Consider the following 23,032-nt stretch of genomic DNA (forward strand, 5'->3'; position numbering starts at 1 on the left):
ATCTATTCAATTTTTGTAACTCATCTGCCTGTGCTGGAGTACTGTGACCTCTGTGGCATGGATCAATGTCATAGTTATAGCTTTGTTAGTACTTGCCACTGTTAACAGAGATGTTGACTCACCATTCCCCACACACACCAGTGTTCCTTAGGCTTGGCAGTGTCAAGTTAATTGGTCTTGATTATCAAGACCCTGGTAGTTATGATGCTTGCAGGGTGTGGGTCCATTGCTATAGTTTCTGAGTTGTCAGGACTGTAGCCACTATGCATTGTTTCAGTGGGACAATTGCTTATAACAGTGTACTATAATCTAAGTTTGGACACTGGAATGAGGGTCATTGTCTTGCCCTTGATACTATTTTTGTTCATATCACAATTATCACCATGTTCGTGCTATGCTATTGTGGTCTAGGATGAAATTCACCCTTGCCTGTGTTCATTTAATGTTCCTTAGGCACAGACAGTGTCAGGTTTGGCTAGACTTAGTGAGCATTGCACTGGAAGTATATGGAATTTATAAGTTATCACCAAGTGCTACAGTTTTTTGAGATGCAGGGCAGTGTTTTCCTTGCATTTTCCAGTGGCCCATTCTGCTTGTAGTAGAGCACTGTTAATCTGAGACTTGGCTCTGAGTAATGGGTCAGTGTCATGCCCTTGTTTTTTTTTTTTTTTTTTTTTTTGTTTTGTTGATTCCATCGTCACAATATACACCTTTGTTCATGCAGTGCAGCAGTAATCTAGGACTAGTATTCTCACATCTCTACCTTCCCCAGTTGTTCTCTAGGCTTAGGCTGTCACGGTTTTGACTGAGCCTGATGAGTCTGACTGGTGATTCATAGAACCCTACTGGTTAGGCCCAATGTTGTGGTCCTCTTAAGTGGCATGAAGGTTAGTTGCATTGTTGCAGTAACTCATGTCTGCTTGTGGTGAAGTTCTGTGATGTCTGAGTCATGTACTCTGAATTATAATCTGTATCATTCTCCTTGATTCCAGGTTTGTTCCTCTCAAGTTACATTTATTTCTTGATCCTGTTACCCTATTATGATCAGGGATGTCTACTCACCTTAGCCCATGCACACTGTGTTCCTTCAGTGCATTTTATGGCCCAGTGGCAGTCTTTCCAGCAGAATCTGTGTTTTTTCAGTCTTATCTTGTTAGTACCTGCATTTTTCTAGTTTGGGGCTGTGTTATGTGACTTAGCATCCATACTTTAGTTCCTGCTTCACAACTGGGACCTTGGATGTTCACTCTCATTTCCCCATACTCACTATTGTTCCTAAGGTTTAGGTTCTGTCAGATTGACTAGACTTCTTAATCATGGTACTTAAGTATAGCCCACTAGCTAATTGTTACAGACTGAATACTGTAGATTTTATGGTTGTGGTAATTTTCTTAGAAGTCAGGCTGTAGCCTCCATGCAGTGTTCCAATGGCACAGTCACTTGTGGTAGAGTGCTGTGGTATTTTAATTCTAATCTGATCTGATCTGTGATATATACTCACCATCCCTAATCCACTTGATGTTTCTTAGGCTTTGGCAAAGTTACATTTTACTGTGATTTAGGCAAGTGATCACCCTTCCCTAGACACATATGTAATTCCTTAGGCTTAGGTGGTTTTGGTTTTGACTTGTCCTGGTGGGCCTGGCACTGGTGTTTTGTGGGACCCGCATTGTTTTATAGGACTGTTATGGTACCATTTGATTACAGGGCTGGAGGCATCACACATTGTGTCAATGGTTCAACTCTATTAGTGGTTGAGTACTGTGTGCCTGAGACCTGGACACAGTGATTGTAGGTCGGTGTCTTACCCTTGACTTCAGTTAACTTAATTCCAGTGTTTCTGTTATAACTTGTTCATTCCATGTTACTGTGGTCTTGGATGTTTACTCTCCATTCCTTGTGCTTACTGGTGTTCCTTGGGCTTGAGCACATTTATTTGATCAGTCATGTAAGGCATGGCAGTGGAGTTGTATTGAGCATATTGGTTTGTGGCCATATAGAGTTCCTGATTTATCAGGGCTGTAACCCATTTATTGTTTTCAGTGGTTCTTGTCTGCTGTGTGACAGAGTACTGAGATCAATTGTGGGGCATATTCAAGTTGTTCTCTGGCTGAGGATATCCTGCCTAGTTGCAGTTGTGGATGTTTTTTCTTCTTTTGAAGGCCTTATTCGCAAAGATTGTTATAGCTTTATAGTTCTGTTCATTGTTAATTAGTTGAGGGAAGTCCCTTTCATTAAAAACATTTGTTTCAAGTTGTAAGGGTAACCTGTAGTCTGTATAATATACACAATCCAGAATGATGTGTTGCACTGTTTCCAGGGCTCCACATCTGCAGTTTGGCGTGTCTGATAGCCCCAGTGCTTGCAGCCTTGAGTTGATGCTGCCATGTCCCGTAAGGAGAAAAGTTAGGTACATGCCTGGGTTGAACCAGGGCTTTAAGGTTTTGTTTATTTCCATGGCTTCAGGGAGATACAAGTGGGTTGTTCGCCCCTTCGTTTCATTGTTCCACTCAGCTTGCCAATCTCTGATGTACAAGTTTCTCAGCCTCATGTTGTCATTTTTGGTTGTTAGATTTCTGTCAACTTCATATCCCTCAAAACATGAAGGGATATTCCTGTTTCGGCAGTATTGTAAGTGGGTGTGTATTACCTCATATTTAATCGGCAGCTTGCCACTTATGACTTGTAGGGCTGCAGTAGACGCTGTGCGGCAAACTTTTGTGGTGGCTAGTAGGAAAAATCTTTGTGCCTGGGTTAGGATCTTATTGATTATCTGTCTTTTGATGCAGCTAGCCCATGCTCCTGCTGCATATGTGATGATTGGGAGCAATAGGCAGTTGTAGTAGAGGAGTAATGTCCGTGGTTTTATATTCCATGATGATCTGGTTATTCTTTTTAATTTTCCAGTTATTGTTTTCACTTTTTGCAGGATGTATTTGGCATGGGGTATGTATTGCTGTTTGCTATCAATGACTACTCCCAAGTACTTAATTGAGGCTACCAGTTTCAGGTTCTGGTTGTTTAGCTTGATATTTGGTGGTCTTTCAATGTTCAGTTTCCCTTTGAGGAGTATTTGCCTGGTTTTTTCTGGAGAGATAACCAGTTTATGTGTGGTGCTCCAGGCGCTGAGATCTTCAAGTATGTCATTGGCTGTGAGTTCCAATGAGAGTCTTGAGTTCCCCTGGAGAAGGATAATCAGATCATCTGCGAAAGCCACCTTTACCTCCAAGTGATGTTGGCGGGTGAGCCACCCGTCAAGGACCACATTCCAGCAGAGTGGTCCAAGGACCGATCCTTGAGGGCAGCCCCTTGTAACAGGTCTGGAAACGTGACATTCCCCAGAGTAGACAACCAGACTTCGATCGTGGAAGTAGTCCACCAGCAGGCGATAGATGGGGATTGACACCTCCGCCTTCCGGTACCTCTCAAGGACACTTTGCCACCAAACGGTGTCAAAGGCCCCTTTGAAGTCAACCGAAAGGCCGAGTACATAGGTAGTTTCTGATGTGGCAACTGCTCTCTGCAGGGAGGCTATGGCATCCACCGCTGATCTACCCTGGGTAAACCCGTACTGGCAGTCTGAATTTAGCTGTCTTTGGTTGTAGTAGTTTTTTAACCTCTGTGCAAGGACTTTTTCCAATATCTTCCCCAGGACTGGAAGCAGGGCGATTGGTCTGTAAGAGGTGGCTAGATTTGGTGGCTTATCTGGGCTCTTCAGTAGTATTTTTAAGTTGGCGATCTTCCAAGGTTTTGGGAAGATGCCTTGCCTCAAGCACGAATTGTATAGGTTTACAAGCAGAGTGGGGCACTGCGACCAGAGTCTCTTCACGGTGGCCACCTCCACGAGGTCAAGGCCCGGGCACTTCCCTTCCCTTAGGGTTGCTATTGCATTACCTATCTCATCGGCAGTGAAGTTTTCCTCTTCAGAGGAAGCCGTATAGGTTAAGTGAGCAATTCTCATATTTGTCTGTGATGGACTCTCAGGGCATGTTTTGTCTTGCAGTATTAATTCATCTAGTATGGCATTAATAGAGTCCTGCCAAGTGAGGCTCTCAGATTGGCCAGTGGTTGTTATTGACTGGTAGACCTCCCCAGGATGGAGTTTTTCTGTTATTAATTTGTATACCAAGCCCCACGGATCTGTGCTTGTAGATTTCTGTACTAGGCGTTCCCAAGCATTGTGCTTCTCATGATATATTTTGTTGAAGTATGTTCTACGGTGGGTTTTATATTCTTCCATCAGTGCTTGGATTGCTTCGGGGGGCCTTTGTTGCCTTCTGGCCTTTTGGAGGGCTTTCCTTGCAGCTTTTGTAGCTGCCCTTTGTGTAGTTAGTGGGCTGGTCCACCAAGGGACATAGTTGGCTTTTCTGGTTCGCCTCTTTAAGTTTTTATTGCTTATTTCTGTTAGTTTTTCCATTAAGACTGTGAGTTGCTCATCTGTGTGGAGGTTTGAGATTGAGTTTATGTATGCAGGAGGAAAGGTCTCCCTGACATCCCTGTCAAAGTTGTTCCAGTTTGCTCTTTTTGTCTGATATCTGGTGAAATTGTATGTTTTCCTGGCTGGGTTATTGCATGGTTCAGAGTATAGTTGGAAGGTTATGACAGAGTGGTCACTAGCAGACCAGGATGGACGCACTCTCCAATCTTTGATCTTATTGCTCAGGGAGGGCCCAACTATTGTTATGTCTATATAAGATTGTCCTGTTGCTGATGAGTATGTTGGTGGATGTCCTGGGGTGTTTTTGACTATTAAGTTTTTGGAGGTGATCAATTCTTCCAATTGTTCACCCCTGTCGTCAGTGTGTGGGCTATTCCAGAAGGTGGAGTTTGCATTTGAGTCTGTCATGATTATTACATTATTGTCTTGTATTCTGTCCAGTGCAAGGTCTATGTAGTTGAGGAAGGGTTCAATGTCTTGGTCCTGTCTTGGTTTCCTCATATATAGGGAGATTAAGTAGTGTTTCCCTATTGGGCCTTCTACACAGGCTGCTGCTGCATATTCTGTGCATAGACTGTTAATTCTTGTGACTGTCAGCTTGGGGTTAGCAATGACAATGGCTGCCCAGACTCTAGTAACTGCATTTCCCCCCTCACCATCAGTTGAGGGTGTTGACTGTATAATTCTGGTGTTATAGGGTAGTCCTTTTACCTTTCCCTTGTAGGAGTACAGTTCTTGCAATCCTAAGAGGTCTGTATTTTCTTGTTGTATGATTTTAGATATGTCCGTCATGACGGATGCTGATCGTTGGCAATTTAGTTGTAATAGTTTAAGCATCTTAGTATTGTCATTTGTACTGTTATTAGTCATAGTTGGTTCTTTGCTTGATTATTTCTTGGGCCCTTAGGAACTCTGGGCACAATGGGTCTTTGTATGAGTGCTTAGAATCTTTATTCCTTGCCTTGCAATTGGGGCAACAAACCTGACTGTCTGGGGTTGGGCATGTGCTGGATTGATGGCCTGATTGGCCACAGTGTCCACATCTGTGGTCTTTTTGCCTGCAGTTAGCAGAGGAGTGACCATAGGAGAGACACTTATAGCATCTTGAAGCAGCTATGAAGTCTTTGATGGTATGTGCAGTCCATCCCACGTATACTCTGCCCCCATTGTTGAGGAGATGTTTCCTTAGTCTAGGGGACATTTCTAAGACCCAGTGCTTGTATTCCGGACTTTTGGCATTCATTTTAAACCGAATATATAAAAAAGAAATATTTCCGGGTTATCAGTGGTGTGTGATAGATTCTTGTTAAGAAGGTCTTCCAGGAAGTCCTTTTCCTCAACCTCTTTGTGGACACTGAATATGACCATTGTGGGGCCATTAACTGTAATTCCTTAAGTTTGGGGCAATGTTTTATTCTGGTGAGGTCATTCATGGTGGCCGCCTCTATTGCCACCCCTTTATCCCTGATGTTCCGGATTGCCTTTATCCTTATGTTCTTAAATTCCTCCTTGAATTTTGTTGTGATTGTCTTGTTTACCTCCTCACTCGATTTTATTTCCGAGTCATTGGAGGCTTTAATGATCAGGACATACTTTTCCTGTGTGCTAAGTGGTGTTGGTTTTGCGGCATTTGTGTCATCCTTTGGTGCTGTAGCAACATTGGCATATGTTGCCGCAGGGTTCGGCAGAGCCTGGATCTTGGTGTCAACTTTTGTTTTTAGTATCTCGTTTTGTATGGTTGTCTCAATGACCATTGTTTCCATGTCACCCATGATCCTGCATAATTCAGTTATCATATGTGGGGTGATTTCATGGCCAGTTTGTAGTATGTCCAAAAATTTGTGTTTTAATGCTGCCATCATTTCGACATTTGCAACCCTATTTCCCTGTTCGACCATCAGTACAGTTGGTTTTACAGTGGTGGCTCTGAGATTTCCTATTTCTTCCTCTTCTGTCTCAGCTACCACCGTTCTTTCCTCTCTTGTTTTGTCATTCTCATTATCTGTTTCTTGTAGTGTTTCCAGCTTTGACTCACTTCCTTTAGTGGAAGTTGTCTTTGCTTGCTTATTTTTTGTCTTAATACCTTTTCCTTTATTCCCTGAGGTTTTCGCCTGTCTGTCGGCTTGTTGTGGGGGTACCTGATGCTTTTGTCCCCTCTTTTTTTTCCTGGGGGTCTCAATTTCTATAGTTGTTGCAGAGTCACAACTGGAGTCGGTGTTTTCACTCATTTTGCCTTGATTTCGGCTATTTATGGGTCTAGTGCTCTGATTTTTACACAGCTGCTTCTGGGGGGTCTAATATGCCCAGAACCCCATTTTCGTCTTGATCGGGCAATTCTGTGTCAAGTTGTGACTTTTTGAAATTTTTCACCACCAGAGGGCGCTGAAAGTTGGGGGAGGTAAATTTCCTTTCCCCCTCCTTGCGGCCTCAATTTCACCTAAGGTGGACCCCTGGTAGGGAAGTTATGGCCCTCTGAAGTTATGGTCTAAAGACGGTGATGTTCTTGGACCTACGGTATGGGGTGTTAGCCAGTCGGGAAGTCAGGCTGTCCCTTACCTGTCCGCCCAGTTTCAAGTCGCTGGGAGTTGTGGTAACGGCGGTATGTTATTTTGAGTCCTAACTACGGGGATGTTCCTGTCATTGGCAAATGGTGTTGACTCAGAAGACCGGAAGGATCACTGAGGCCTCCTGCCAAGTTTCAGCAAGATCCGACCAGTAGTTCCCGAGATATAGATTGTTGTATTTGGGGGCTCCGGTGATGTTGCTGCATAAGGCTATATAGTGAACTGTTGGCTGTTTACAACGTCTCCTGGCTTCAGGTTGCCATGGCAACGCGTCATAGTCCGTAGATCTTGATATTTGGTCCCAAGTGCCCGGATGTACGATGACCAACGGTCTTCCCGCCACTTTCTTTGTTTGCCCAACAAGGAAGAAGGCAATATGTCAGCCGTTGTTTCACCTTACAATTATGTTGGCATGGTGGCCGATAAAATTTTTCGTTTTTTTAGGCTGGCGATTGATGCTTTAAGGATGTGAGATGTGCCCCAGCATCACAAAACAGCCTCCCAGTGTTCCAAAATATGAAGGCACTTACTCACAGTTGTAGTTTGGGAGCAAGGCCATATCAAAATATGTAACTGCCAGTAAAATATTGTAATGTTAATTGAATTTAGAGACCCATGTTATAGAATGGGCCTATAACGTTATGATCGCGCAATTTTTAAAATAGCTGCTGTAGCGCTAATATTCCACTGGCAGTAGTAAGAATTAGCTCAATAGACTCACCCCACTTTACTCTTCCAGATCCATATATCCAATTCGCAATTAATAACTTTTTTCAGCACAATTTTAATCACATATTAGGAGCACAATATTCATGACCATACACGACGGTGGACGAGTCCACTATAGTCATCCACCCTGGTCTGTAAATCTCATTCACTGTGATACCTATTTTCATCAATGGGGTAAGAAATGCCTCGAAAATGAAAGTATTAAATAACTTTATAACAGCCATGCACTTAACAATGCTCCAAGTTCTTAATATATATAGATGGTTCAAACACAGACTTTGCTGTTGGTGCCACAGCTGTCTTTTCCTCTTTTAGGGTTTCCATATCACTACCAGTTGAATAGCAGTTATACTGCACAATTATACACAATAAAATTAGCCTTAGAGAATATTAACACTTTCTACAATGTTAGCAGTGTAATATACATCGATTCCATGAGTGCAGTCTCTGCACTGGACAGTAAATCGCATTCCATCATAAAACAAATCTTATCCTGTTTAAATCATCTAAGAATTTAATCACTCAGTGAAATTTTGCTGGATCTCAAGGTATTCTGATATCACAGGTAACGAGAGAGCAGATCGGGCAGCCCAACAACCGAACAGTATGACTCCAGCAAATTACCATGTGCCATATATAGATTATTTAAAGCATATTAAAAAAAACCTGTACAATTTGGTGGACCGAAATATGGAAGTCATAAATAAACAAAAAATTGCTCCAAATCAAAGAAACCAGAATTATGGAATTCTAGCTACAGGCAAAGCAGACAGGAAGAGGTTGTACTAGCGAGATTACATATAGGGCATACACACCCAACCATTATGTACCTGCTCATGGGGGGATGACCCACTGCTATGCAAACACTGTTCATCACCACTTACTGTCAAACATATAATCCTAGATTGTATGCATTATGGTCATATCAGAAAAAGTGTTCTCCTTTCACTGTCAAGACTACAAGAACCTGTATCACTTGCCCACATTACTGGAAATAATGCAAATCTAAATGAACTGTTTAGCTTTCTTAAGCAAATACAAATATTATGAATTTCTATGATGCGAAAATTGGGCCGATTTAGTACATAAAATTATAACATAAGGATAGGCCCATTTTTGGCCCAGTTGCCCTCGTGCCCTAAAACATCCATTCCAATACACAATGTGTGAATTGAGAACTGCTCTGCAATTCCAGCATGCGATGATGTAGCGGTCACCTGATTGGTCCCTTCAAAGTTACTTTTTGAATGGCTAATAGATCTATGCTGCTATGCAGTATGTACTGCAAACCAGCATAGATCTATTTAAGGATGATGCATGCAGGCTTGCATCGCCCTCTGAAAACACGCCACTTGTCAAAAATTAATTTTCACCTCTCCCTTTGCTCTCATCCTGATGCGACATCATTTAGGGGTGCCATTTCGTCAACTAACCTTGGATGTCGAAATAGTTTGGCACAGAACTGATGTGGCCTGAAAGTGGTGCCCTTGGCACCTGCCCCAATGCCAAGGCATTCCTATACTACTGATCAGATCGATCTTATTTCCTACAAAGAGAATCTACTGTTCCTATATTCATGTTTCTAAACAAGAACACATATCTCTAATGGGAATCACTCTGCCTGACTTCTAATCTCTCCCCCCCCCCACCCCTGCATAAGAACATCACAAATATTTCTATCTCTGCATGAAAAAAAAAAAAAAAAAAAACGACCTTGGATTTTCATTTTTGATTTCAGCATTACTTTTCTTTAAACAGTTGCTCATTTTTTCACAAATCTCAAATACACCCCTATCAAGGAATATTGTTTCCACATCTCAGGTGGTGGTCCAAAACACTCAAGCTTCTAGATTCCATTCAAAACAGTGGTCGATTATTAATGTTCAATCTATTATCAAGTCTCACCACTCTTCTTCTCATAGACATTCAGTTTTTGCTGCATTGTATTTGTACAGATACTTTTATGGGCACTATTCTGAAATGACATTTGCAATTCCACTGCTCTCTTCCAAACTAATCAAAACATGTGCCTGAACTAGTCAGCATCCATTTACTGTCTAACTCCACAAACTAACAAAACTAACCTCTTCCTCATTCATCCCTCTGATTCTGTTCTCCGTTCACATGTAGTTCCTGAAAATGACAATCTGACAGAAATGCATGTCAAAGTCTAATTCAATGTAGTCAACTGAAGTTCATTTAATGAATTTCATTTCTCCAAAGCTTAAACTTTTTTTTTTCCTGTAGAAAATTGCAGATATTTTGCTATGTGCCATTTTCATACACCAAATTTTCATGAAAATTGTACCTATAAAAATGTGCAATTATAAATAAATAAATAAATTTTCTGTTTATACTTCGGGACGACCAAACAGTCAGAGGAATTAACAAGACAGACAGAATACAAGAAACACCACCGTTTTCAGCAGTCACGGGCTTGAACCCTGGTCACTCAAGGCACGTGTACTTATGCACCCGCACACCTGACCACTAGGCTACGGCTGACTGTATTAGTAAACAAAATGAAGCTCTACTTTTTTTTTTTTTATGAAAGATGTAAACACTTTCCTAAACCAATTTTACACACTGATTTCAGATATGTTATTGCTTTTTTTTTTCTTTCTAGCATGTGTAGTTTTCACAGTAAATTGCTCATATTATTCATAATTTTTTTACAAAACACTAGCCTATCAACAATTACATTGTTATCACTTTTACAGTTTAAACCCAATACATAATTACACACATGGTTAAAATAATACAGTACATATATTACACTATTGTACAAAAGATATGTACAATTTAAAAATGTTGTATGGATGACTTCCTTTGGTACATTCTGTCCAGAATGACAAGGTAACATCCAGCAGTACACTGCCAACATGTATGTGTTCCAGAAACCATGGAAGCGATTTTCCATTAACTTAATGTCCAGGACATTAAGTCAGTGGAATGAGTCATTGCCCCAGCTAATCACTCACTTTTTAGGAAAGAAGATGAAATACAAATCAAATCAAGGAATGAAGTTTCAGCAATATATAATATCCCATTTCTTTACATGCATCGAGCAGCTTCTGAGCACCATTTTTGTACACAGGAAGCCTGTGGTTACCAAAAAGTTTCCAAAAAGTCATTTGAAAGTATGCCATACTTTTAGTTCTGATACACTGAAGCATTTTTCAAAGATTTTATCCTGCAGAAGCTCTTTGAGGACCCACAAAGAGCTTCTGCTCTTTTACTTTCATAGCACTGATCTTTGGAGATTTCTCAAAGTATCCTCTTGAATTCATCTTGCCCATCACTTTCACAAAACTCTTCACTAGGCCAAATTTAATGTGGATAGGTGAAAGGAAAATCTTCACTGGATCCACTAATGGAACTGCACACTACTTGTTCCTGGCTCACATGTACTTCTTTGAGTCATATCTGATGTAATGGTCTGCAACAGAATGACTGTCCCACAGGCATAGGAAACAATATTTTGCAAACCCTTCCTTGCAAACCAATGACTATGCGGTTGCTGCAGATATTCCACTGATGAGTGCTGTATCAAATTGCTTCGAGCAGTCACAGTATGTCTTCTTCAGATGAACGGAATAGGCAATGGCGATGGATGGCTTTAAGTTCTTGTTATGCAAGACCAGCTTTCAAACTTTATTATGAGGAGTCAATGAAGGGGTGCCATTCAGATGTAATATGTACTTGCGACAATTCTGTAAAAACCTCATTGACATAGTGTAGTAGCAGTAGAAGAGCAGAATGTTTACTGTAAAGAATGTCAATAAAACTTGGTTTCTTTTTTTATGTGAGACACTTCGACATTGTTTTTCACAAGTATTTTTGATTCAGTTTTGAGGCAAAAAGTTTAGCTTTATCTCTGAAGAGAGATTGACCTCTAATGTGATCAAACCCATCTTAGGTAAATGGCTGTGGCATCTCTATGTTGGGGGGTGCACTCAGGAATGGCTGGAGTTCTCAGGTCCCCGGCAATTGCACTTCCATCACATTCTATTTTGAAACCAGTCCATACTCAGGAATGCCAGATTTGGTATACTGTCATCATGAACTGGTCTCATCAATGAATACAGAATTTGGATAAACAATTGCGTGCTTAACTTCACTGAGAATCCAACCACATTCATGTTACGATAGTAACGTTCACCATTGTGGTCTTTTGGCTCCTTCATATCATGGTTATGGCAAACAGCATTGACTTTTCCTTTTGTTCAACCAATCCAATAATCCATTTGAACTAGCGGTGCAAACAACGTGGTGCCCAAACCTCATTCTGGCAAGCTACACTGGTGTTCAAAGAAAGTGCATCACCCCTTAAAATTGTAATTGTCATCTGAATAACGTAAGTATATGGCAATACTTCTAATACAGATTGCACAGATAAGATTTACACGTGTAAGTGATGATGCAATATTGCATCAGCTGTTACTTTCAGCTATAGAAGCATGCTCTGCAAGAGTTGCAGTCATTCCTTGTTTGTGTCGGGATGGCAAGTTACGTGCAGTTGACGCCACAAAGAAAGAGTGGTATTGTTTGCTTTACATGAGAAATATGTTCTTCCTGTCATATTGCTTATAGAGTGTCTTGTAATCGACAGTGAGTAGATTGCTTTCCAAACTCAAGAATACCGGTTCTGCTGAACAGGAAAAAAGGAACCGAACACAAACGAGTCTTTGCGCAAAAACAAGCCTGTGTTTTGAAGCGCTTATGCCTTAAAAACCATACAGCTTCTTCATCTGAGCTGAACATACAGGAGTGGTAGCAAGTGCAGTAACAGTCAGAAGACGCCTCTTCAAAAATGGACTTGTAGCTCGCCATCCTAAGAAGAAGCCCCTCCTCACACAAAAAATGAAAAAGGCCCAATGAAATTTGGTGTAAGGAGCATGTCAAATGGACCCCCAAGCAATGGAAGTCAGTTATTTTCTCGGATGAGAAGAAATTCAACCTGCATGACTCTGATGGGAGACAAACAATTCGCCGTAAACATGGTGAAGAATACAATCCAGACTGTATGGTGTCTACAGTGAAATTCCCTACCAGTCAAATGATATGGGGGTGCATTTTGTATCATGGAGTAGGTCACCTGCAGTTTATAAAAGGTTCTGTAAATGCCAATGGATATCTGGCTATATTGGAAGGCAAATTACTGCCAACCATTAGAGACCATTTCAACCTGCCAAGTAACTAAATCTTTCAGGATGACTCTGCTCCTTGTCATTGGGCAAAAAATGTAAATAGGCACTTCTGTAGTCACTTTGGCTTCATTTCTGCATTAGAGATTCGAGAGTAATGTGTTTACATTTGTTACAAGTGAAAAAATTGTTGGAAGAACAGTCCATCCTGAAGAAACAGCCCAGACCTGAATCCTATAGAGAACTGTTGACATCGTGTGGAATCTGCAATTGCCAGAAAGAAACCAAAGAACCTACATGAACTTCAGGAAGCCATAATTCGTGTTTGGAACCATAAACTATTATTTGATTATCTTCAGAAATTTATCTTGTCAATGCCTCAACGGTGTGCTGCTGCCATCCATCAAGGCCAGAGGCCCTGATGGCAGCAAAACACCGTCGAGGCATTAACAAGATCACATAAGATGGCAGCAGCACACAGTGCAAACTGGTGAACTTTTCATTTTGTTTTCCATTTAAAATGATAAACTGATGCAAATTGAGGGTTTCTGATAATATTTCAGCCATAATTGTCGTGCTTATCAAAACTTGTATAAAGGTTCCAAATGCTCATTTTGGAATATTTTGAGAGCACCTGTCAAATATTACTTAGCTTTGCCTTCACTATTAATAAATATCTTTTGTTTATACAGGAACTTCCCGACTTAAGGAAATTAGACTTTACATAAGTTTTTGCTAGCTGCTGCAAACTTAAAAAAATCGTAGCACATATTTTGCATCAATGTGAATCCATAACATATATATATATTTTTTTTTTTTCTGCAATTTGTTCCAAGTCCTTGGAGTGAAAATATTCCTACATTATTAAGCTATTTATCTCTCTAAAAGGTCGTATTTATAATGTAAATTGCACTACCCTTTCATCATTATCATATGTTCCCGTTATAAGAATCAATTTTGAATGCCTTTGTGATAATTTTCTAAAGCACGTTTCTGGAGGTCATGACCACAAAATAAAAACAATTTGCACCTTCCAGTTTATTGGGTTTTTCTGTTCGTCCATCTAATTATAAACGAGTGGTAAACTCGATCTTATTGCATTTGCGATAATACCGATAAATGCAATTGAGTGGGTTTTAACACTATTATGGTGAAATGTGTTCCCCTTCACTAAAATCTTCAATCATATAAAAAACAAATTTTGAGAATCTTCTCTTCATTCCTATTTAATTATTACAATGATGAAGGGAAAGGGACCAACGGAAAGTGCAAGTGGTGGTAGTGCCAGGAAACGAAACAAAATTGATTTAGCAACGAAGATGAAAATAATTAAGTACAAAGCAGGACAAAGTTTGTCATCTGTTGCAAGGGAATTAGGTCTCACTGCTTCAACAGTGAATACTATTTTAAAGGACAGTGCACGTATAAAAGAACATGTCAAAGGATCAATGCACTTAAGGCCAACAGTGATCACAAAACAGCATTCAGGTGCTATATTGAAGATGGAACAGCTATTAATAATATGGATGGAAAATCAGATTCAGAAGCAAGTGCCCCTGAGTCTAATGACCTTTCAAGCAAAAGCAACAAGTATTTATAAAGATAACTATACGGTGAACCCCAAGCCAAGTTTGTGGCAAGCAATGGGTGGTTTAATAGGTTCAAGCATCACGCTAGTTTCCACGTTAAAGTATGCGGTGAAGTCACCAGTGCCGATTCTGCAGCTGCAGAGAAATTTTGTGATGTGTTGGAAAAAATTATTGATGAAGGCGGCAATTCAATGCAACAAATTTTTAATGCTGACGAGACTGCTCTGTATTGGAAAAAAATGCCAGATCGAACATACATTGCCAAAGATAATGCCAGGTTTCTCTCTTTTTAAATAACTCTCTCTCTTTGAAGATTGGTTTAAATGCTGCTTCATTCTCGAGGTTGAAAAGTATTGTAAAGACAACGACGTTCCTTTCAAAATTTTGCTTCTATTAGATTTTGTTCCTGGACATCCTATGCATCTAGATGATTTCAATTTGAACATGAGAGTCATATTTCTACTGCCAAACACGACTTCACTCATCCAACCTATGGATCAGGGTGTTATTTCTAATTTAAAAGCATACTATTTATGCACAACATTTGCTCAGGCATTGTCTGTAGTAGATGATGAGAAAAATTTTACGTTAAGAGACTTTTGGAAATCTTACAATATTTACCACGCCATCTTAAACATTAATAAGGTCAGAGCAGAAATTACTAAAAGTTGTTTAAATGGCATGTGGAAGAAAATATGCCCATGGCATGTAAAACGCTTCAAAGGATTTGAAAAAGACGAATCATATGAAGATGTTACAGATAAGATTGTAAATTTGCAGAGCTACTTCAGTTGGAGGTTGATGCCAAAGATGTGGAGGAGTTAATAGAGTAAGAAGAGAAGGAATTATCTAACAAAGAACTTATTGACTTGCAGGCAGTGATAGTGAAAAAAGAAAATGCTGATGAAGCTCAGATGAACCAAATGAGGAGCCGAGACGCTTCATCACCAGAGAGATGCCAATGGCATTTTGTGAAATTGCATCTGCAATGGCGAGGTTTGAGAAGATGGATCCTGACAGCGAATGATTCTTAAAAGTTAACAGAGAGGTGAATGATATACTTGCTTGCTACAAAGAAATCTATGATGAAAAGAAAAAAGCCACCGTCCAGCCATCCAGTAATGTGTTCTTTCGTAAGGTCGAGTGGCCGACCCCTTCTAAATCTCCACAGCCCTCAACCTGTGCAGCGGTATACTTATCAACTGAAGATATCGATTCTGGCAATGATGCTCGAGAGGTAAAATGCCTGTTATGCCTATCTCCTCTCTTTTTTTTTGTAATTTTATTATTTTGAAATTTTTTTAAATTGCATGTTTTTGTAATTTTTCCTGCGCATGAGATAAAAAAAATTAAATAAATATAATAAATAATTCTATTTACATGTTCATCGAACATTTCTTTTTTGATTCGATCAATTCTGTGAGCAAAGTGGCGAATGCTTCACAAGCATGGGGGAAATTCCCCGACCTACATAAAATCTGACTTACGTAGCGTTCCACGGAACGCAACCCTTAAGTCGGGGAGTTCCTGTATTTCTATTTCTGATGCTAGTCATTAATGTAACATAGCATTGCGATCGGTTGGTTTGGATATTTTACTGGCGCATCAGCTTCTATGGCTATAATGCGCCAAACTTATGATTTATGGCTTATTCAATGAAGTCTTTTGTTATGATTTTTATATCAAATTATAGTAGTTTATGCGTTTCAGAAACTGGAAGACTTCAGATATATTAGATTTATTTGACGGTCTCATGTAAAGTTTGGGCAGTCAAGTAAAATATGTTTGCACTGTGTGACAGTCAGAGCACTGAGGCGGGGATTCCGCTCAGAGCTGGTAGGAGTGGGTAACGTTGGTGTGTCCTATTCTTAATCTGCTCAGTATAACTTCTTCTTGTCTGTTGGTTCTTGTACTGGTTTTCCATTGTTGTAACAACGGTTTTATCTGTAATAATTTGTTACCAGCATGTTCCTACCATTTTTGTTGCCCCTGTTTTTTGCCACTATTTCAAATTGTAATTTTATAGTCTAGGTATGGTATTTTTTTGGTATGGCTATAGAATTATTTATTCGGTCTCGTCTATGTATAGTGTAGTTCTTGATTAAGATTGTATCGTCAGGTTTTAGATATGTTTCTTGTAAGCAGAAACATATTGGATGATATTGAGAAATCAAATCACGAACATCGTCATTCTTACGAAAACTTCGACAATTCCACTGAATAAAGGTACTACTCATTGTTTTGTTTTAGATGAGTTTTCTGGTTGTTTTCTCATTACTGTTTTAAATTTTTCTGTCTGTGGTTTGTCTTTTTTAGGGAAATATGACTTTCCAGTGTCCATATCTTCCTCAGCAAATATTTCTAGAATGGGTTCTTCTTGTTGTGTTTTTCCTGTTATGTCCATTTGTTCAGCAGCATGGTGCATTATTATGGAGGTATCTTCTTTGGATTTTTCCTGCAGTGGTGAAATTACTGTTGGTGGAACTGAGATAAGGGTGTTTGCCACCTGTTCTCGTTTCTGCTGTTTTGGGGGCATGAGCCATTTGCATGCCCAATCTGACAACAATTCATTTGGTGTGATTGTGACTTTGGTTTGTGATCCTGTTGTTTGTTGGTTCTGGGTTATTTGTACTACTTGTGTTATCTATGCATATGTAGGTTTCCTTGTGTTGGCTGGTTTTTTTTCTTTCTAGCTTCCTGGTATGTAACTTTGTGTTCTGCTTTGTATTTTTGGATTTTCCTTTCCTGTTTCCATCTTTCACATTCTCGAGAGTAAGCAGTGTGGCTTCCACTACAGTTTGGGCATTTAGGGTGCTCAGTTGTGCATTCTTGATTGATGTGTTCTCGGAAACCACATTTGGCACATATTGCTATTCCTCTGCATGTTGTTTGTGAATTTCCGTATTTTTGACATTTAAAGCATCGAATAGGATTTGGTATGTAGGGTCGGATTTGACAAAGCAAGTATCCTGCTTTCACGTGTGGTGGACTTGGAGTGTTGAAAGTTAAAATGATATTTCTGGTCTGGATGATTATTCCTTCTTTTTTGACCGTTATTCTTTTAACATGAATCACTCCTTGGGTTTTCATTTCTTGTAATATTTCTTCTTCTGTTGTATTGAGGAGAATCCCATTCAGAGATTACTCCTTTCGAGGTGTTTAAAGTATTATGGGGTGTAACTGATACCGGGATTCTGCCAAAAGTGGATGTTTTCATTAGTTGCTCTGACTGTCGTATATTGGCTGTCTCAATTAGTAGGTCGCCTGATTTTTAATCTTTTTACTACTTTTGGAGTTCCAGCTATGCTTTCCAAACATTTTTGTATCAGGAAAGGGATAATTTTCCTGTGGACTGTTAGCCCGTAGAATGGATGATGAGATACTTTAGAACGGGTATCTGATATATATCGTTTTTTTTTTTCTTTTGGTCATGTTTGTACTAATTTCTTCACATTCTTGAGTTGATTGGGCCATGTTAGAGGATTCTGTGACTTTGTTGTCTGAATCCATGATGTTTGCTCCTTTTCGCCCCAGGAGCGAGAGATTTTCCCCCCAGGTTTCCAGCCCTGCCACGTGGAGGCAGGAGTGGTGCCAGGTGACCAAGTGCGCGGGGGAGGGGGGATAAAAAGGTTAGTAAGTGATTAATATAAAGAAAGGTGACTTTCCTTTCTGTATTAGTAAGTTTTAATGTGCTAAATGTTATTAATATATGCAGTAGGAGTTTAAGGAGATTGCAAAAACTCACACAAAAAATAAGCTCTTTATAATAATTGGCAAGCTAGAAAATTCACTGAAAGGTCGCTCGAATCACTACACTTGCCACTCGGGGCCACACCATCATGAAAAAGGGTTAGAGATGTGAAAATTCCTAGGTGATGCACTTTCTTTGAACACCAGTGTATAAGACAAAGTATAACTGGTAAATTTTCTGAATATCTGTCATGATCGTATACCATTTTGATTTAGTTAGGAAAGAACCAAATGTAAAGCAGAATTTACTAGGGATGATTTTTACAGTTTCAAGACATGACAATGAATGTTTTTCAGTAATTCACCTGAAACAATTTATTTTCAAAAAAATTAAATCGCAAAATAACAATGATACAGATATATTCAAACAATTACAAAAAATTGAGGAATTTATTGTAGCTTAAACACAGAGCGTACAGATAAAGCAGAAATATATGAGCTTTCGGCTATATGGTAGCCTTCATCAGAATTAAAATACATGAATGGCAGTTGGAATGAAGATGTGCACTGCCAGGTGCGTGAGACGCGAGGTTTAATTGTTTGTTGACGTCTGTGGCTGTGACGCATGATGACGTGGCCAGCGCTTGTCCAATGACAGAACTACTGACTCTGTGATCGGGTTGACTTGGCAACCACTGTTCCTGTTTAAGGATTTATCCGAAGACTTTATATTTAACGATTCCAACCAGGTACGCTTTAGGTAATGGTGGGATCTGTCTACCACCACGACATCGCGGTGTGGGTCGATGTCGTGGTGGGTTGTCCAGACATGTTCGGCGATAGCTGAGTGTTCTATATCCGCTAAACGGATCGCTCTTTTGTGCTCCGAGAGACGTTTCTCGAGTCGACGTCCAGTCTCTCCGAAGTAGCAGCTAGTGCAGTCACGGCAAGAGATGCGGTAGACTAAACCGCTCTGCAGAAGGGTGGGGACAGGTGTCTTCACGTTGGAAATGAAAGAACGCAGTTTCCTGCCTGGGAGCTGGATGCACTTTATTCCGTGCGTTCTCAGGATTCTACCGATCTGTTGTGACAGGTTGGGGTAGTATGGGATGAATGCCCTTGTGGATGGCTTGTCACTGTTGGTGTTGTAGCTGGTCGTCACGATGTCACGTGTCTGTAGATCACACCTGTCGAGGACGTCAATGGGGTAGCCACACCTCGTAAGGTCTACTTTGACCCTAGTGACCTCTTTGCGTCTTTCATCAGCGGAGCTGGAGTGTGTCCAGGCACGAGTAAGCAAGGTTCGGGCCGTGGAGAGGAGGTGGCCTCGCGCGTGTGCTGACCGGAAGTTGGTAAACTGGCCAGCACACATGGGCTTACGATAAACTGTAGTCCTCAGGTATGTGCCTTCACGTTGGACAAGTGTGTCTAAGTATGGTAAAGAGTTGTTCGACTCCAGCTCAATCGTGAATTTTATGAAGGGCGATAGTGAGTTGAGGTATGATAGAAGTCGCTGACCTGAGTCTCTAGGGATGACCACGAACACATCGTCAACATAGCGACACCAAAAGGCGATGTGATCAGGTGCGTGTGCAAACGCACGTCCCTCTAACTCCTCCATCACGATGTTTGCTGTGACTGAGCTGACCGGGGAACCCATGGCCGTGCCATGTATCTGCTGGTAGACTGAGTCATTAAATATGATCGCACCCCCTGTTAAGCACAGTCTGAGGGTGGTGGAAATGTCATCGGGTGTGAGACCAGTTCTTTCGTTGAGGGTTCTATCATTGTCCAAGAGTTGTTTTGCACAAGAAATGGCAAGTTCCACAGGGATGGAGGTAAAGAGCGATATGACATCGAACGATGCCATAACTTGATTCTGCGAGATGGATACAGTGCGAATCCTCTTTATGAATTCAACACTGTTGGAAACGGTGTGGGTGGTCTTGCCAACCAGAGGAGAAAGAAGTCTCGAGACAAATTTAGACAGCTCGTAAGTCGGTGATCCACAGCAGGATACAATTGGTCTCAGTGGTGTGTCTTCTTTGTGCACTTTCGGTAGGCCGTAAAACCGTGGGATCTGACATCCGGAAGCACGGAGGTGATTACGGGTTGACTGTGTGATCTTCCCTTGTTTCAGCCAACTGTTGACGAGGATATTCACCTCTGATTCCCATCGTTCTAAAACTCTGTTGGGGTTGATGGTCAGGGGTTTGTATACAGTAGTATCCCGTAAAAGTAGTAGCGCTTTCGCCATGTAATCAGTGTGATCCATTACAACCGTACGGCGGCCTTTGTCTGCCGGTAGAATGACGATGGACGAATCCTGTTTCAATGCCTTGAGGGCAGAGAACTGTGTACGGTTGAGGTTAGAAGAGACGGGGCGAGCACGGTGTAGAACTGCTGCAGTCTTCAAGCGGATTGTGTTGGCTACATCTTCTGGGAGGCGTGATAAGCTGGCTTCCACACCTAAGGCGATGTCGGTGATCGGCGGGTGCTTAGGAAGAACGGCAAACGTCATGCCAAGAGTCAATAAGTTTACTTGGTCCGCAGATAACTGTTTGCTGCTTAGGTTCAATACGAAGTCCGTGGAATTAGTGAGAGGGGTATTACATTGGCTGCGCAATTGACGGGATTCATTAATCAAATTACAAAACTTACGTTTCTGTCGGGTACAATAAAGATCTGATTCTCTGATGGCCTGGTGACATAAAGTGTTGACCACATCGGTGTAAACGGGATCGGGAATCAGAGTCTTAAGGTCGGCTAGTAGGGTTGCCTTGCTCGTTGAAGCACGTTGTATGTCATGATGGAGGCAGCCGATCCATATACGTAGGGTTTTGAGGCCGAAGTTCCGACAGGCACGTCTCATGCGCTCATTAGAAAACGGTTGTTTGTAGCGAAACCCTTTCGGTATAATCTCGTTAGCTTTGCACCTATGCGCAAACCTCAGGTGTTGTCTACTACGGGCTATGAAGATAAAATCTTTCTGTAGTCTCACGACCATGTCGTATGCTGGTTGGCCAAGAATAGTACGAACATAACGAAACAGGCCTACGCGCTCTGGATTCATTGAGGAATTTATTGTAGCTTAAACACAGAGCGTACAGATAAAGCAGAAATATATGAGCTTTCGGCTATATGGTAGCCTTCATCAGAATTAAAATACATGAATGGCAGTTGGAATGAAGATGTGCACTGCCAGGTGCGTGAGACGCGAGGTTTAATTGTTTGTTGACGTCCGTGGCTGTGACGCATGATGACGTGGCCAGCGCTTGTCCAATGACAGAACTACTGACTCTGTGATCGGGTTGACTTGGCAACCACTGTTCCTGTTTAAGGATTTATCCGAAGACTTTATATTTAACGATTCCAACCAGGTACGCTTTAGGTAATGGTGGGATCTGTCTACCACCACGACATCGCGGTGTGGGTCGATGTCGTGGTGGGTTGTCCAGACATGTTCGGCGATAGCTGAGTGTTCTATATCTGCTAAACGGATCGCTCTTTTGTGCTCCGAGAGACGTTTCTCGAGTCGACGTCCAGTCTCTCCGAAGTAGCAGCTAGTGCAGTCACGGCAAGAGATGCGGTAGACTAAACCGCTCTGCAGAAGGGTGGGGACAGGTGTCTTCACGTTGGAAATGAAAGAACGCAGTTTCCTGCCTGGGAGCTGGATGCACTTTATTCCGTGCATTCTCAGGATTCTACCGATCTGTTGTGACAGGTTGGGGTAGTATGGGATGAATGCCCTTGTGGATGGCTCGTCACTGTTGGTGTTGTAGCTGGTCGTCACGATGTCACGTGTCTGTAGATCACACCTGTCGAGGACGTCAATGGGGTAGCCACACCTCGTAAGGTCTACTTTGACCCTAGTGACCTCTTTGCGTCTTTCATCAGCGGAGCTGGAGTGTGTCCAGGCGCGAGTAAGCAAGGTTCGGGCCGTGGAGAGGAGGTGGCCTCGCGCGTGTGCTGACCGGAAGTTGGTAAACTGGCCAGCACACATGGGCTTACGATAAACTGTAGTCCTCAGGTATGTGCCTTCACGTCGGACAAGTGTGTCTAAGTATGGTAAAGAGTTGTTCGACTCCAGCTCAATCGTGAATTTTATGAAGGGCGATAGTGAGTTGAGGTATAATTACAAAAAATATGAATGTATAAACAACAATATTAAATAAAGAATAATTATAATCATCTGTTGGTTGAACAGTTATGCAAGTGGTAAAATCAGTCTCATTATGAATTCACCTTACCCATCTGTAATCAATGTCATCACAAAAACTAGACATGTTAGAGGAAAACCAGGATCTGGAATCAACATGTTAATGGAATCATATTAATGTTTAAGATGTTTAAAGTATTTTAAGATGCATAACACAAGGATGGATCATACATAATCTACAATTGTGTGAGTTACTTGCCCAGTCGAATCACCCGAAACTTAACCTTCTTAAACTACTACAGCGGAATTCAGCTTTGATAGCATGGCCTGCACCACCCCCACCTCCTAGATGGTTGACATGCTTGGCTTCTGGACACTCCTCTAGTCACCAATTAAAGGAATTCTTCCAAGACACATGATCCCTTTGGACTCCACTATCTCACATGACCACTGTTTTCAACTTGAACAAAATTCATATTTAAGACAGTTTTCAGTTTAATATTAATGTTTAAGATGTTTAAAGTATTTTAAAATGTTTTTTGTCCAAAGACAGGGGGACACAGATTCTCAAAATGTTTAGTTTTGGGTAATTGTTATATTAAGTTAATTCAATCAAATTATTATTATTATTATACTACCCTGACAAATAATCCATTATAACTGTGTTTTTTTTTTTTTTTTAGTAGCCCTCCAAATGTGAAATATTTTATTGCATA

General features: G+C 41.0%; 1 protein-coding gene across 7 annotated transcripts in view; it reads right to left on the reverse strand.

Moving 5' to 3' along the window:
• Taz (tafazzin, phospholipid-lysophospholipid transacylase) overlaps window positions 1–23,032 on the reverse strand; it is a 254,338-nt gene that overhangs the window by 65,550 nt on the left and 165,756 nt on the right. The window lies entirely within an intron of this gene.

Source organism: Mastigoproctus giganteus, chromosome 13 (genome assembly GCF_048544385.1).
Source record: "Mastigoproctus giganteus isolate SK-2022 chromosome 13, ASM4854438v1, whole genome shotgun sequence".
NCBI classification, from domain to species: domain Eukaryota; kingdom Metazoa; phylum Arthropoda; class Arachnida; order Uropygi; family Thelyphonidae; genus Mastigoproctus; species Mastigoproctus giganteus.